Raw genomic sequence first — 16,325 nt, 5'->3', positions numbered from 1 at the left:
AAAATTCACTTCCCGACACCAATCTGGATTAATTAACTATCACTAAGCATAAGATGTAATTTTATTGTTCTCAAGAAAGGCGTCCAGGCCTCTCTTGAACTCATTAAGTGAGTTGGACATCACCACTTCCTCTCCCAGAGAGTTCCAGAGTCTCACGGCTCTGACCGTAAAGAATCCCCTTCTATGCTGGTGCAGGAACCTCCTTTCCTCCAGACGCATAGTGTGCCCCCTCGTCTTTGTCACCATCCTTGGTATAAACAGGTCATGGGAGAGATCTCTGTACTGCCCCCTGATGTATTTATACATGTTTATGAGGTCTCCCCTAAGCCTTCTCTTTTCCAACGTAAATAGGCCTAATTTTGACAACCTCTCTGGGTATTCTAGTCCCTCCATTCCCTTTATTACCTTAGTCGCCCTCCTTTGTACCCTCTCTAGCTCCAATATGTCTTTCCTGAGCCCCGGAGCCCAGAACTGTGCACAATATTCTAAGTGCGGCCTTACCAGCGCTTTATACAGAGGAAGAACAATGTTCTCATCATATGCCCCTATTCCTCTTCTGATGCATGCCATGACTCTATTTGCCTTCGCAGCTGCTGCCTGACACTGGGCACTCCAATTTAATTTGCTATTAACCAAGACGCCCAGGTCCTTCTCCATGTCAGATTTCCCCAACGGTTTCCCATTTAATATGTATGGGTGACTGCTGTTTTTCTTTCCCATGTGCATGACTTTACATTTATCGGCATTGAACCCCATTTGCCATTTTTTGGCCCAACTCCCCAATTTATCTAAATCCTCCTGTAGCTGTGCCCTATCCTCATCTGTGTTAACTACTTTACAAAGTTTAGTATCATCTGCAAATATTGCTATTTTACTATGCAACCCTTCCACTAGATCATTAATAAATATATTAAATAATATAGGGCCCAAGACAGACCCTTGAGGCACCCCGCTAGTAACCCTGACACACCCTGAGCTTACTCCATTGATAACCACCCTCTGCTTTCTATTACTCAGCCAGCTATTTACCCACTTACACACATTATCCCCCAGACCAAGCATTCTCATTTTATATACCAACCTTTTGTGTGGCACGGTATCAAACGCTTTGGAGAAGTCAAGGTATACAACATCCACTGACTCTCCCCGGTCCAGCTGTGAGCTCACCTCCTCGTAGAAGGCAATCAGGTTTGTTTGGCAGGAGCGATCTCTCATGAATCCATGTTGATATGGAGTTAGACAGTTATTATCATTAAGATATTCTACAATAGCATCTCTAAGAAATCCTTCAAACAATTTACCCACAACAGACGTTAAGCTGACTGGTCTATAGTTCCCAGGGTCACTTTTAGACCCCTTTTTGAATATTGGTACCACATTTGCTTGGCGCCAGTCTAGTGGGGCAGTCCCTGTCCATAAAGAGTGCTTGAATATAAGATACAGCGGTCTGTCTATCACATTACTTAATTCTTTTAGTACCCGGGGGTGTATGCCATCTGGGCCTGGTGACTTGTCTATTTTGATATTATTTAGGCGTTTCTGAACTTCCTCCTGGGTTAGGTGGGTGATATTTAGCGGAGGGTTTACTTTATTACTTTGCATTTCCTCCGATAAATTGTTTTCTTTTGTGAAAACAGTGGAGAAGAAGCTATTGAGTAGGTTTGCTTTACCCTCATCGCCCTCTATGATTTTACCCAGGTTATTTTTCAATGGGTCAACTCCATCAGTTTTAATCCTTTTACTGTTTATATAGTTAAAGAACAGTTTGGGATTCGTTTTACTTTCTTTGGCAATTAGTCTCTCTGTCTCCTCTTTTGCTATTCTTATTTGTTTCTTACAGATTTTGTTTTTTTCCCTATAAGTTATTAGCGCTTCCTCGCTGCCTTCTTGTTTAAGTTTACCGAAAGCCCTTTTTTTGTTTTTCATTGCCCTCTTGACTTCCTTATTTAGCCACATTGGCTTCCTCCTAAAAACCATCTATTTAAGCTACTGTGACCTCCACGTCTCTTACTCGGAGCTTTGATATTGTCTTTTTATTCCACAGTGACCTCCACCAATCATCCAAGGGGCATTAAACCGTCTTGTTAAGCTACTGTGGCCTCCACGTCTCTTCCTTTGGGCATTGATACTGTCCTTTTATTCCACAGCTACCTCCAACACTCTTCCAAGGGGCATTAAAACCGACTTGTTAAGCTACTGTGACCTCCACGTCTCTTCCACGGGGTATTGATATTGTCAGTTTATGCCACTGCGACCTCCACCTCTCTTCCAAGGGGCATTAAAACCATCTTGTTAAGCTACTGTTACCTATAAGTCTATTCAACGGGGAATTGATATCGTCTTTTTATTCCACTGCGACCTCCACCACTCTTCCAATGTTCATTGATATTGTCTTTTTATTCCACTCTGACCTCCACCACTCTTCCAACGGGCATTAAAACCGTCTTGTTAAGCTACTGTGACCTCCACGTATCTTCCAACGGGCATTAAAACCGTCTTGTTAAGCTACTGTGACCTCCACGTCTCTCCCACGAGGCATTGATACTGTCCTTTATTTCCACTACGACCTTCACCACTCTTACAAGGGGGATTAATATTGTCTTTTTATTCCACTGCAACCTCAACCACTTTTCCAAGGGGCATTAAAGCCATCTTGTTAAGCTACTGTGACCTCCATGTCTCTTCCACGGGGCATTGATATTGTCTTTTTATTCCACTGTAACCTCCACCACTCTTCCAAGGGACAGTAAAACCGTCTTGTAAGCTACTGTGACCTCGACGTCTCTTCAAAGGGGCATTGATATTGTATTTTTATTCCACATAACCTCCACCACTCATCCAAGGGACATTAAAACCATCTTGTTAAGCTACTGTGACCTCCACGTCTCTTCGAAGGTGCATAAAAACCATCTTGTTAAACCACTCTGAACTCCACAGCTATTCCAAAGGGCATTAAAACCATCTATTTAAGCTACTGTGACCTCAACGTCTCTTCCACGGGGCTTTGATAGTCTTTTTATTCCACAGTGACCTCCACCACTCTTCCAAGAGGCATTAAAACCATCTTGTTAAGCTGCTGTGACCTTCACGTCTCTTCCACGGGGCATTGATATCATCTTTTTATTCCACTGCGACCTCCACCACTCTTCCAAGGGGTCATTGATATTGTCTTTTTATTCCACTGTGAACTCCACCACTCTTCCAAGGGGCATTAATATTGTCTTTTTATTCCACTGCGACCTCCACCACTCTGCCTAGGGGCATTAAAACCATATTGTTAAGCTACTATGACCTCCACGTCTCTTCTTTGGGACATTGATATTGTCTTTTTATTCCACTGCGACCTCCACAACTCTTCCAAGCGGTGTTGATATTGTCTTTTTATTCCAATGCGACCTCCATCACTCTTCCAAGGGGCGTTAAAACCATCTTGTTAAGCTACTGTGACCTCCACGTCTGCTCCAAGGGACATTAAAACCATCTTGTTAGGCTGCTGTGACCTTCACGTCTCTTCCACGGGGCATTGATACTGTTCTATTATTCAACCAAGGGGCATTAATATTGTGTTTTTATTCCACTATGACCTCCACCACTCCTCCAAGTGGTATTAAAACCGTCTTATTAAGCTACTGTGACCTCCACGTCACTTCCACGGGACATTGATATTATCTTTTTATTCCACTGCGACCTCCAACACTCTTCCAAGGGACATTAAAACGGTCTTGTTAAGCTATTGTGACCTCCATATCTCTTCCACGGGGAATTGATATTGTCTTTTTATTCCACTGTAACCTCCACCACTCATCCAAGGGGCAATAAAACCGTCTTCTTCAGCTACTGTGAGCTCGACGTCTCTTCCAAGGGGCATAAAAACCGTCTTATTAAACCACTCTGAACTCCACCACTCTTCCAAGGTGCATTAAAACCATCTTGTTCACCTACTATGACCTCCATGTCTCTTCCACGGGGCATTGATATTGAGTTTTTATTAAACTGAATCCACCACCCCTCTTCCAAGGGGCATTGATATCATCTTTTTATTCCACTGCGACCTCCACCACTCTTCCAAGGGGTCATTGATATTGTCTTTTTATTAAACTGTGACCTCCACCACTCTTCCAAGGGGCAGTGACATTGTCTTTTTATTCCGCTGCGACCTCCACCACTCTGCCTAGGGGCATTAAAACCATCTTGTTAAGATACTATGACCTCCACATCTCTTCCTTGGGCCATTGATATTGTCTTTTTATTCCACTGCGACCTCCACAACTCTTCCAACCGGTGTTGATATTGTCTTTTTATTCCAATGCGACCTCCACCACTCTTCCAAGGGGCATTAAAATCATCTTGTTAAGCTACTGTGACCTCCATGTCTCTTCCAAGGGGCATTAAAACCATCTTGTTAAGCTGCTGTGACCTTCACGTCTCTTCCACGGGGCATTGATACTATCCTATTATTCAACTGCGATCTCTCTCACTCTTCCAAGGGGCATTAGTATTGTGTTTTTCTACCACTTTGAACTCCACCACTCTTCCAAGGTGCATTAAAACCATCTTGTTCACCTACTATGACCTCCATGTCTCTTCCACGGGGCATTGATTTTGAGTTTTTATTAAACTGTATCCACCACCCCTCTTCCAAGGGGCATTGATATCATCTTTTTATTCCACTGTGACCTCCACCACTCTTCCAAGGGGCATTGATATTGTCTTTTTATTCCACAGCGACCTCCACCGCTATTACAAGGGGCATTAAAACCATCTTGTTAAGCTACTGTGACCTCCACGAGTCTTCCACGGGGCATTGATATTGTCTTTTTATTGCACTGCGACCTCCACAACTCTTCCACGGGGCATTGATATTGTCTTTTTATTCCACTGCGACCTCCACCACTCATCCAAGGGGCATTAAAACAGTCTTGTTCGGCTGCTGAGAACTCCACGTCTCTTCCAAGGGGCATTAAAACCATCTTGTTAAACCACTCTGAACTCCACAGCTATTACAAGGGGCATTAAAACCGTCTATTTAATCTACTCTGACCTCAACGTCTCTTCCTCGGGGCATTGATTGTCTTTTTATTCCACAGCGACCTCCACCAATTTTCCAAGGGGCATTAAAACCACCTTGTTAAGCTACAGCGACCTCCACTTCTCTCCACGGGGCATTGATACTGTCCGTATATTACACTGTGACCTCCACGTTTCATGCACGAGACATTGATATTGTCTTTTTATTCCACTGTGACCTCCACCACTCTTCCAAGGGGCATTGATATTGTCGTTTTATTCCACTGAGACCTCCACCACTCTTCCAAGGGACATTAAAACTGCCTTGTTAAGCTACTGTGACCTCCACGTCTCTTCCAAGGGGCATTGATATTGTCTATTTATTCCACTGTAGCCTCCACCACTCTTCCAAGGGGCATTAAAACCTTCTAATTAATCTACTGGGACCTCGACGTCTCTTCCAAGGGGCATTGATATTGTATTTTTATTCCACTATAACCTCCACCACTCATCCAAGGGGCATTAAAACCGTCTTGTTATGCTGCTGTGACCTCCACCTCTCTTAAAAGGGGCATTAAAACAATCTTGTTAAACCACTCTGAAATCCACAGCTATTCCAAGGGGCTTTAAAACCGTCTATTTAAACTACTGTGACATCCACGTCTCTTCCACGGGGCATTGATATTGTCTTTTTATTCCACAGCGACCTCCACCACTCTTCCAAGGGGCATTAAAACCATCTTGTTAAGCTAATGTGACCTCCATGTCTCTTCCACGGGGCACTAATACTGTCCTTTTATTCAACTGCGACCTCCATCACTCTTCCAAGGGGCATTAATATTGTCCTTTTATTCCACTGCGACCTCCACCACTCTTCCAATGGGAATTGATATTGTCTTTTTATTTCACTGCGACCTGCACCACTCTTCCAAGGGGCATTAAAACCGTCTTGTTAAGCTACTGTGACCTACATGTCTCCTCCAAGGGGCATTAAAACCGTCTTATTAAAACACTCTGCACTCCACATCTCTTCCAAGGGAAATTTATATTGTCTTTTTATTCCACTGTGACCTCCACCACTCTTCCAAAGGGCATTAAAACCGTCTTGGTAAGCTACAGTTACGTCAACGTCTCTTCCACGGGGCATTGACATTGTCTTTTTATTCCACTGTAACCTCCACCACTCTTCCAAGGGGCATTAAAACCATCTTGTTAAGCTACTGTGACTTCCACGTCTCTTCCAAGAGGCATTAAAACCATCTTGTTAAAACACTATGAAATCCACATCTCTTCCAAGGAGCAATAAAACCATTTATTTAAGCTACTGTGACCTCCACGTCTCTTCCACGGGGTTTTGTTATTATCTTTTTATTCCACAGCGACCTCCACCACTCTTCCAAGGGTCATTAAAACCATCTTGTTAAGCTACTGTGACCTCCACGTCTCTTACACGGGACATTGATATTGTATTTTTATTCCACTGCTACCTCCACCACTCATCCAAGGGGAATTAAAACTGTTTTGTTAAGCTACTGTGACCTCCATGTCTCTTCCACGGGGCATTGATATTGTCTTTTTATACCACTGTAACCTCCACCACTCTTCCAAGGGACATTAAAACCGTCTTGTAAGCTACTTTTACCTCGATGTCTCTTCGTAGGGGCATTGATATTGTCTTTCTATTCCACTGTAACCTCCACCACTCATCCAAGGGGCATTAAAACCGTCTTGTTAAGCTACTGTAACCTCCAATTCTCTTCCAAGGTGCATAAAAACCATCTTGTTAAACCACTCTGAACTCCACAGCTATTCCAAGGGGCATTCAAATCGTCTATTTAAGCTACTGTGACCTCCACGTCTTTCCCACGGTGCTTTGATACTGCCCTTTTATTCAACTGCGACCTCTATCACTCTTCCAAGGCGCATTCATATTGTCTTTTTATTTCACTGCGACCTCCACCACTCTTCCAAGGGGCATTAAAACTGTCTTGTTCTGCTACTGTGACCTCGACGTCTCTTCCAAGCGGCATTAAAACCATCTTATTAAACCACTCTGAACTCCACCACTCTTCTAAGCGGCATTAAAACCATTTTGTTCAGCTACTATGACCTCCATGTCTCTTCCACGTGGCATTGATATTGAGTTTATATTTCACTGTAACCACCACCCCTCTTCCAAGGGACATTGATATCGTCTTTTTATTCCACTCCGACCTCCACCACTCTTCCAAGGGGTCTTTGATATTGCTTTTTATTCCACTTTGACCTCCAATACTCTTCCAAGGGGCATTGATATTGTCTTTTCATTCCACTGCGACCTCCACCACTCTGCCTAGGGGCAATAAAACCATCTTTTAAAGCTACTGTGACCTCCACGTCTTTTCCACGGGGCATTGATATTGTATTTTTATTCCACTGTAACGTCCACCACTCTTCCGAGTGGCATTAAAACCATCTTGTTAAGCTACTTTGAACTCTACGTCTCTTCCAAGGGGCATTGATATTGTCTTTTTATTCCACTGCGACCTCCGCCACTCTTACGAGGTGCATTCATATTGTCTTTTTATTACACTGCGACCTCCACCATTCTTCCAAGGTGCATTAAAAACGTCTTGTTAAGCTACTGTGACCTCCACGTCTCTTCCAAGGGGTATTGATATTCTCTTTATTCCATTGCGACCTCCATCACTCTTCCAAGGGGCATTAATATTGTCTTTTTATTCCACTGCGACCTCAACCACTCTTCCAAGGGGCATTAAAACCATCTTGTTAAGCTACTGTGACCTCCACATCTCTTACATGGGACATTGATATTGTCTTTTTATTCCACTGCGACCTCCACCAATCTTACAAGGGGCATTGATATGGTCTTTTTATTCCACTGCGTCCTCCACCACTCTTCCAAGGGGCATTAAAACCATCTTGTTAAGCTACTGTGACCTCCATGTTTCTTCCACAGTGCATTCATATTGTCTTTTTATTCCACTGTAAACTCCACCACTCATCCAAGGGGCATTAAAACCCTCTTGTTAAGCTACTGTGACCTCCACGTCTCTTCCAAGGGGCATTAAAACCATCTTGTTAAACCACTCTGAAATCCACAGCTATTCCAAGGGGCATTAAAACCGTCTTATTAAGCTACTGTGACCTCCACATCTCTTCCACGGGACATTGATATTGTATTTTTATTCCACTGCGACCTCCACCACTCTTCCAATGGGCATTGAAATTGTCTTTTTATTCCACTGCGATCTCCACCACTCTTCCAAGGGGCATTAAAACCATGTTGTTTAGTTACAGTGACCTCCACGTCTCTTCCAAGGTGCATTAAAACCACCTTGTTAAACCACTCTGAACTCCACCACTCTTCCAAGGGGCATCAAAACCGTCTTGTTCAGCTACTATGACCTCCCCGTCTCTTCCACGGGGCATTGATATTGTCTTTTTCTTCCACTGTTACCACCACCCCTCTTCCAAGGTGCATTGATATTGTCTTTTTATTAAACTGCGACATCCACCACTCATCCAAGGGGCATTAAAACTGTCTTGTTAAGCTACTGTGACCTCCACTTCTCTTCCAAGGTGCATAAAAACCATCTTGTTAAACTACTCTGAACTCAACAGCTATTCCAAGGTGCATTAAAACCATCTATTTAAGCTACTGTGACCTCCACGTCTCTTCCTCGGAGCTTTGATATTGTCTTTTTATTCCACAGTGACCTCCACCAATCATCCAAGGGGCATTAAACCGTCTTGTTAGGCTACTGTGACCTCCATGTCTCTTCCACGGGGCATTGATATTGTCTTTTTATTCCACTGTAACCACCACCCCTCTTCCAAGGGGCATTGATATTGTCTTTTTATTCCACTGCGACATCCACCACTCATCCAAGGGACATTAAAACCGTCTTGTTCAGCTACTATGACCTCCACGTATCTTCCACGGGGCATTGATATTGTCTTTTTATTCCACTGTAACCACCACCCCTCTTCCAAGGGGCATTGATATTGTCTTTTTATTCCACTGCGACATCCACCAGTCATCCAAGGGGCATTAAAACTGTCTTGTTAAGCTACTTTGACCTCCATGTCTCTTCCATGGGGCATTGATATTGTCTTTTTATTCCACTGTAACCTCCACCACTCTTCCAAGGGACATTAAAACCGTCTTGTAAGCTACTGTGACCTCGACGTCTCTTCGTAGGGGCATTGATATAGTCTTTTTATTCCACTGTAACCTCCAGCACTCATCCAAGGGGCATTAAAACTGTCTTGTTAAGCTACTGTGACCTCCAATTCTCTTCCAAGGTGCATAAAAACCATCTTGTTAAACCACTCTGAACTCCACAGCTATTCCAAGGGGCATTCAAACTGTATATTTAAGCTACTGTGACCTCCACGTCTTTTCCACGGTGCCTTGATATTGTCTTTTTATTCCACAGCGACCTCCACCACTCTTCCAAGGGGCATTAAAACCATCTTTTTAAGCTACTGTGACCTCAAAGTCTCTTCCATGGGGCTTTGATATTGTCTTTTTATTACACTGTAACCTCCACCACTCTTCTAAGGGGCATTAAAACTGTCTTCTTCTGCTACTGTGACCTCGACGTCTCTACCAAGCGGCTTTAAAACCGTCTTATTAAACCACTCTGTACTCCACCACTCTTCCAAGGGGCATTAAAACCATTTTGTTCAGCTACTATGACCTCCATGTCTCTTCCACGGGGCATTGATATTGAGTTTTTATTCCACTGTAACTACCACCCCTCTTCCACGGGGCTTTGATATTGTCTTTTTATTCCACTGCGATCTCCACCACTCTTCCAAGGGGTCATTGATATTGTCTTTTTATTCCACTGCAACATCCAACACTCTTCCAAGGGGCATTGATATTGTCTTTTTATTCCACTGCGACCTCCACCACTCTGCCTAGGGGCATTAAAACCATCTTTTAACCCCTTAAGCCCAGGAGCATTTTCCGTTTTTGCATTTTCGTTTTTGCTCCCCTTGTTCCCAGAGCAATAGCGTTTTTATTTTTTGGTCAATATGGCCATGTGAGGGCTTATTTTTTGCGAGACGAGTTGTACTTTTCAACGCCATTACTAGTTTTACCATATCCTGTACGGGAAAACGGTAAAAAAATTCCAAGTGCGGTAAAATTGCAAAAAAAGTGCAATACCACAGTTGTTTTTTTTTTTTTTTTTTTTTACCACGTTCACTGAATGCTAAAACTGACCTGCCCTTCTTATTCTACAGGTCATTACGAGTTCATAGACACCAAACATGCATAGGTTCTTTTATATTTAAGTGGTGAAAAAAAATTCCAAAATTTGGTAAAAAAATAAATAAAAAAATAGCGCCATTTTCTAAGACCTGTAACGTCTCCATTTTTCGTGATCTGGGGCTGGTTTATGGCTTATTTTTTGCGAACCGGGCTGTCGTTTTTATTGATAACATTTGGGGTAGATCCGATGTTTTGATCGCCCGTTATTGCATTTTATTTCAATTTTGCGGCGACCAAAAAAAGTAATTCTGGCGTTTAGAATTTTTTTCTCGTTACGCCGTTTACCGATCGGATTAATTTTTTTTTTATATTGATAGATCGGACGATTCTGAACGCGGCGATACCAAATATGTGTATGTGGGGTTTTTTTTTTTATTTTGAATGGGGCGAAAGGGGGGTGATTTAAACTTTTATATTTTTTTATTTTTTTTATATTTTTAAAAACTTTTTTTTTTTATTTTTTGCATGCTTCTATAGTCTCCATAGGAGACTAGAAGCAGCAACTATCCGATCGCCTCTGCTACATACAGAGGACGAGCAGATCCCCTGCATGCAGCAGAAATGGTCCTGTGTTATGAGCGCCGACCACTAGGTGGCGCTCATAGCGATAAGATCATGACAACCACAGGCGTCTGCTGCAGACCCTGGGTTGTCATGCACGCCCATCGGCGACCCGCGATCACGTGACGGGGTCGCCGGTGGGCGTGGCTTATGATGTGCCACCCGGAAGCGACCGTTAAATGCTTGACAGCAGAGATTGACAGCAGCATTTAACATGTTAACAGCCACGGGTGGATCGCGATTCCACCCGCGGCTGTTGCGGGCACATGTAAGAATCAGCTGACATGTGCTCCGTTCAGTGAGGGCTCAGCGCAGCAGCCCTCACTGAACGGGCAGTACGCAAATATGCTTACTAATACGTCCTCGGTAGTTAAGGGGTTAAAGCTAGTGTGACCTCCACGTCTTTTCCACGGGGCATTGATATTGTCTTTTTATTCCACTGTAACCTCCACCACTCTTCCGAGGGGCATTAAAAACGTCTTGTAAGCTACTATGAACTCTACTACTCTTCAAGGGGCATTGATATTGTCTTTTTATTCCACTGCGACCTTCACCACTCTTCCGAGGTGCATTCATATTGTCTTTTTATTCCACTGCGACCTCCACCACTCTTCCAAGGGGCATTAGAACCATCTTGTTAAGCTACTGTGACCTACACGTCTCTTCCACGGGGCATTGATATTGTCTTTATTCCACTGCGACCTCCACCACATTTCCAAGGGGCATTTAAACCGTCTTGATAAGCTACTGTGACCTCCATGTCTCTTCCTGAGGGCATTGATATTGTCTTTTTATTTCCCTGTAACCTCCACCACTCTTCCAAGAGACATAAAAACCGTCTTGTTCAGCTACTGTGACCTCCACCACTCTACCAAGGGGCATTAAAACCGTCTTGTTAAGCTACTATGAACTCCACGTCTCTTCCACGAGGCATTGATATTGTCTTTTTATTCCACTGTAACCTCCACCACTCTTCCAATGGGCATTAAAACCATCTTGTTAAGCTAATGTGACCTACACGTATCTTCCAAGGGGCATTAAAACCATCTCAATAAACCTCTCTGAACTCAACGTCTCTTCCAAGGAGCATTAAAAGCGTCTTATTAAGCTACTTTGACCTCCACGTTTCTTCCACGGGGCATTGATATTGTCTTTTTATACCACACCAACCTCCACCACTCTTCCAAGGGGCAATAAAACCATCTTGTTAAGCTACTGTGAGCACGACGTCTCTTCGAAGGGGCATTGGTATTGTCTTTTTATTCCACTGCGACCTCTACCACGTTTCCAAGGTACATTAATACTGTCTTGGTAAGCTGCTTTGACCTCCACGTCTCTTCCTCGGTCATTGATATTGTCATTTTATACCACAGCAACCACCAGCACTCTTACAAGGAGCAATAAAACCATCTTGCTAAGCTACTGTGACATCCACGTCTCTTCCCCGGGGCATTGATATTGTCTTTTTATTCCACTGCGACCACCACTACTCTTCCAAGGGACATTAAAATCGTCTTTTTAAGCTACTGTGACCTCTACGTCTCTTCCAAGTAGCAATGATACTGTCCTTTTATTCCAATGCGACCTCCATCACTCTTCCAAGGGGCATTAATATTGTCTTTTTATTCCACTGCGACTTACACCACTCATCCAAGGGGGATTAAAACAGTCTTGATAAGCTACTGTGACCTCCACGTCTCTTCCAAGTGGCATTGATATTGTCTTTTTATTCCACTGCCACCTCCACCACTCTTCCAAGGGGCATTAACAGCTTCTTGTTAAGCTACTGTGACCTACATGTCTCTTCCAAGGGGCAATAAAACCATCTTGATAAACCACTCTGAACTCCACAGCTCTACCAAGGGGCATTAAAGCCATCTTGTTAAGCTACTGTGACTTCCACGTCTCTTCCACGGGCCATTGATATTGTCTTTTTATTCCACTGCGACCTCCACCACTCTTCCATTGGCCATTGATATTGTCTTTTTATTCCACTGCCACCTCCACCACTCTTCCAAGGGGCATTAAAACTGTCCTTTAAAGCTACTGTGACCTCCACGTCTCTTCCAAGGGACATTGATATTGTCTTTTTATTCCATTACGACCTCCACCACTCATCCAATGGGCATTAAGAAAGTTTTGTTAAGCTACTGTGACCTACACGTGTCTTCCAAGGGGAATTAAAGCCATCTTGTTAAACCACTCTGAACTCCACAGCTATTCCAAGGGGCATTAAAACCGTCTATTTAAGCTACTATGACCTCCACGTCTCTTCCACGGGGCATTAATATTGTCTTTTTATTCTACTGCGACCTCCATCACTCTTCCAAGGGGCATTAAAACCATCTTGTTAAGCTACTGTGACCTCCATGTCTCTTCCTTGGGACATTGATATTGTCTTTTTATTCCAGCGTAACCTCCACCACTTTTCCAAGGGGCATTAAAACCGTCTTGTTAAGCTACTGTGACCTCCACGTCTCTTCCAAGGGGCATTAAAACCATCTTGATAAACCACTCTGAACACCACAGCTCTTCCAAGGGGCATTAAAACCATCTTGTTAAGCTCCTGGGACCTCCACGTCTCTTCCACGGGGCATTGATATTGTCTTTTTATTCCACTGCGACCTCCACAACTCTTCCAATGGGCATTGATATTGTCTTTTTATTCCACTGCGACCTCCACCACTCTTGCAAGGGACATTAAAACCGTCTTTTTAAGCTACTGTGACCTCCACGTCTCTTCCAAGGGGCATTAATATTGTCTTTTTATTCCACTGCGATGTCCACCACTCACTCAAGGGGCATTAAAACAGTCTTGCTAAGCTACTGTGAACTCCACATATCTTCCAAGGGGCATTAAAACAATCTTGTTAAACCACTCTGAACTCCACAGCTATTCCAAGGGGCATTAAAAACATCGATTTAAGCTACTGTGTCCTCCACGTCTCTTCCACGGGGCTTTTAAACCATCTTGTTAAGCTACTGTGACCTCCACGTCTCTTCGACGGGCCATTGATATTGTATTCTTACTCCACTGTCACCTCCACCACTCTTCCAAGAGACATTAAAACGGTCTTGTTAAGCTACTGTGACCTACATATCTCTTCAAAGGGGCATTAAAACCGTCTTGTTAAACCACTCTGAACTCCACAGCTCTTCCAAGGGGCATTAAATCTATCTTGTTAAGCTACTGTGACCTCCACGTCTCTTCCACGGGGAATTGATTTTGTCTTTTTATACCACAGCGACCTACACCTCTCTTCCAAGGGGCATAAAACCTTCTTATTAAACTACTGTGACCTCCACGTCTCTTCCCCGTGGCATTGATATTGTCTCTTTATTCCACTGTGACCTCCACCACTCTTCCAAGGGGCATTGATATTGTCTTTTTATTCCACTGCGACCTCTACCACTCTTCCAAGGGGTATTAAGAACGTCTTGTTAAGCTACTGTGACCTCCACGTCTCTTTCTCGGGGCATTGATATTGTCTTTTTATTCCACTGCGACCTCCAACACTCTTCCAAGGGGCATTAAAACCATCTTTTTAAGCTACTGTGAACTCCACATCTTTTCCATGGGCATTGATATTGTCTTTTTATTCCACTGTAACCTTCACTACTCTTCCAAGGAGCATTAAAACCATCTTGATAAACCACTCTGAACTCCACAGCTCTTCCAAGAAGCATTAAAACCATCTTGTTAAGCTACTGTGACCTTAACGTCTCTTCCACGGCGCATTGATATTGTCTTTTTATTCCACTGCGACCTCCACCACTCTTCCAATGGACATTGATATTGTCTTTTTATTCCTCTGCGACCTCCACCACTCTTCCAAGGGCATTAAAACTGTTTTAAAGCTACTCTGACCTCTACCTCTTTTCCACGGGGCATTGATATTGTCTTTTTATTCCACTGTAACCACCACCACTCTTCCAAGAGACATTAAAACCATCTTGTTAAGCTACTGTGACCTCCACGTCTCTTCCAAGGGGCATTTATATTGTCTTTTTATTCCACTGCGACCTCCACCACTGATCCAATGGGAATTAAAACCATCTTGTTAAGCTACTGTGACCTCCACGTCTCTTCCACGGAGCATTGATATTGTCTTTTTATTCCACGGTAACCTCCACCCCTCTTCCAAGGTGCATTGATATTGTCTTTTTATTCCACTGTGACCTCCACCACTCTTCCAAGGGGTCATTGATATTGTCTTTTTATTCAACTGCGACCTCCACCACTCTTCCAAGGGGTCATTGATATTGTATTTTTATTTCTCTGTGACCTCCACCACTCTGCCTAGGGGCATTAAAACCGTCTTGTTAAGCTACTGTGACCTCCACGTCTCTTCCACCGGGCATTGATATTTTCTCTTTATTCCACTGTAACCCCCACCACTCTTCCAAAGGGTATTAAAACCGTCTTTTGTTAAGCTACTGTGACCTCCATGTCTCTTGCAAGGGGCATTAAAACCGTCTTATTAAACCACACTGAACTTCACCACTCTTCCATGGGTCATTAAAACTATCTTCTTCAGCTACTATGACCTCCACGTCTCTACCACGGGGCATTGATATTGTCTTTTTATTCCACCTTTACCTGCACCCCTCTTCCAAGGGGCACTGATATTGTCTTTTTATAGTACTGTAACCTCCACCACTCTTCCAAGGGGTCAATGATATTGTCTTTTTATTCAACTGTGACCTCCACCATTCTTCCAAGGGGCATTGATATTGTATTTTTATTCCACTGCGACCTCCACCACTCTGCCTAGGGGCATTAAAACCATCTTGTTAAGCTACTGTGACCTCCACGTCTCTTCCATAGGGCATTGATATTGTCTTTTTATTCCACTATAACCCCCACAACTCTTCCAAGGGGAATTAAAACCGTCTTTTGTTAAGCTACTGTGACCTCCCCGTCTCTTCCATGGGGCATTAAAACCGTCTTATTGAACCACACTGAACTCCACCACTCTTCAAAGGGGTATTAAAACCATATTGTTAAGCTACTGTGACCTCAACGTCTCATCCACGGGTCATTGATATTGTCTTTTTATTCCATTGCGATCTCCAACACTCTTCCAAGGGGCCATAAAACCATCTTCTTAAGCTACTGTGACCTCGACGTCTATTCCCCGTGGCATTGATATTGTCTTTTTATTCCACTGCCACCTCCACCACTCTTCCAAGGGGCATTAAGAGCTTCTTCTTAAGCTACTGTGACCTACATGTCTCTTTCAAGGGGCAATAAAACCATCTTGATAAACCACTCTGAACTCCACAGCCCTACCAAGGGGCATTAAAGCCATCTTGTTAAGCTACTGTGACTTCCACGTCTCTTCCACGGGCCATTGATATTGTCTTTTTATTCCACTGCGACCTCCACCACTCTTCCATTGGCCATTGATATTGTCTTTTTATTCCACTGCCACCTCCACTACTCTTCCAAGGGGCATTAAAACTGTCTTTT

The sequence above is a fragment of the Phyllobates terribilis genome, unplaced genomic scaffold (assembly GCF_046119375.1).
Source record: "Phyllobates terribilis strain yellow unplaced genomic scaffold, ASM4611937v1 Scaffold_68__1_contigs__length_7421828, whole genome shotgun sequence".
Lineage (NCBI taxonomy): Eukaryota > Metazoa > Chordata > Amphibia > Anura > Dendrobatidae > Phyllobates > Phyllobates terribilis.
Note: the sequence above shows the minus strand (reverse complement) of the source record.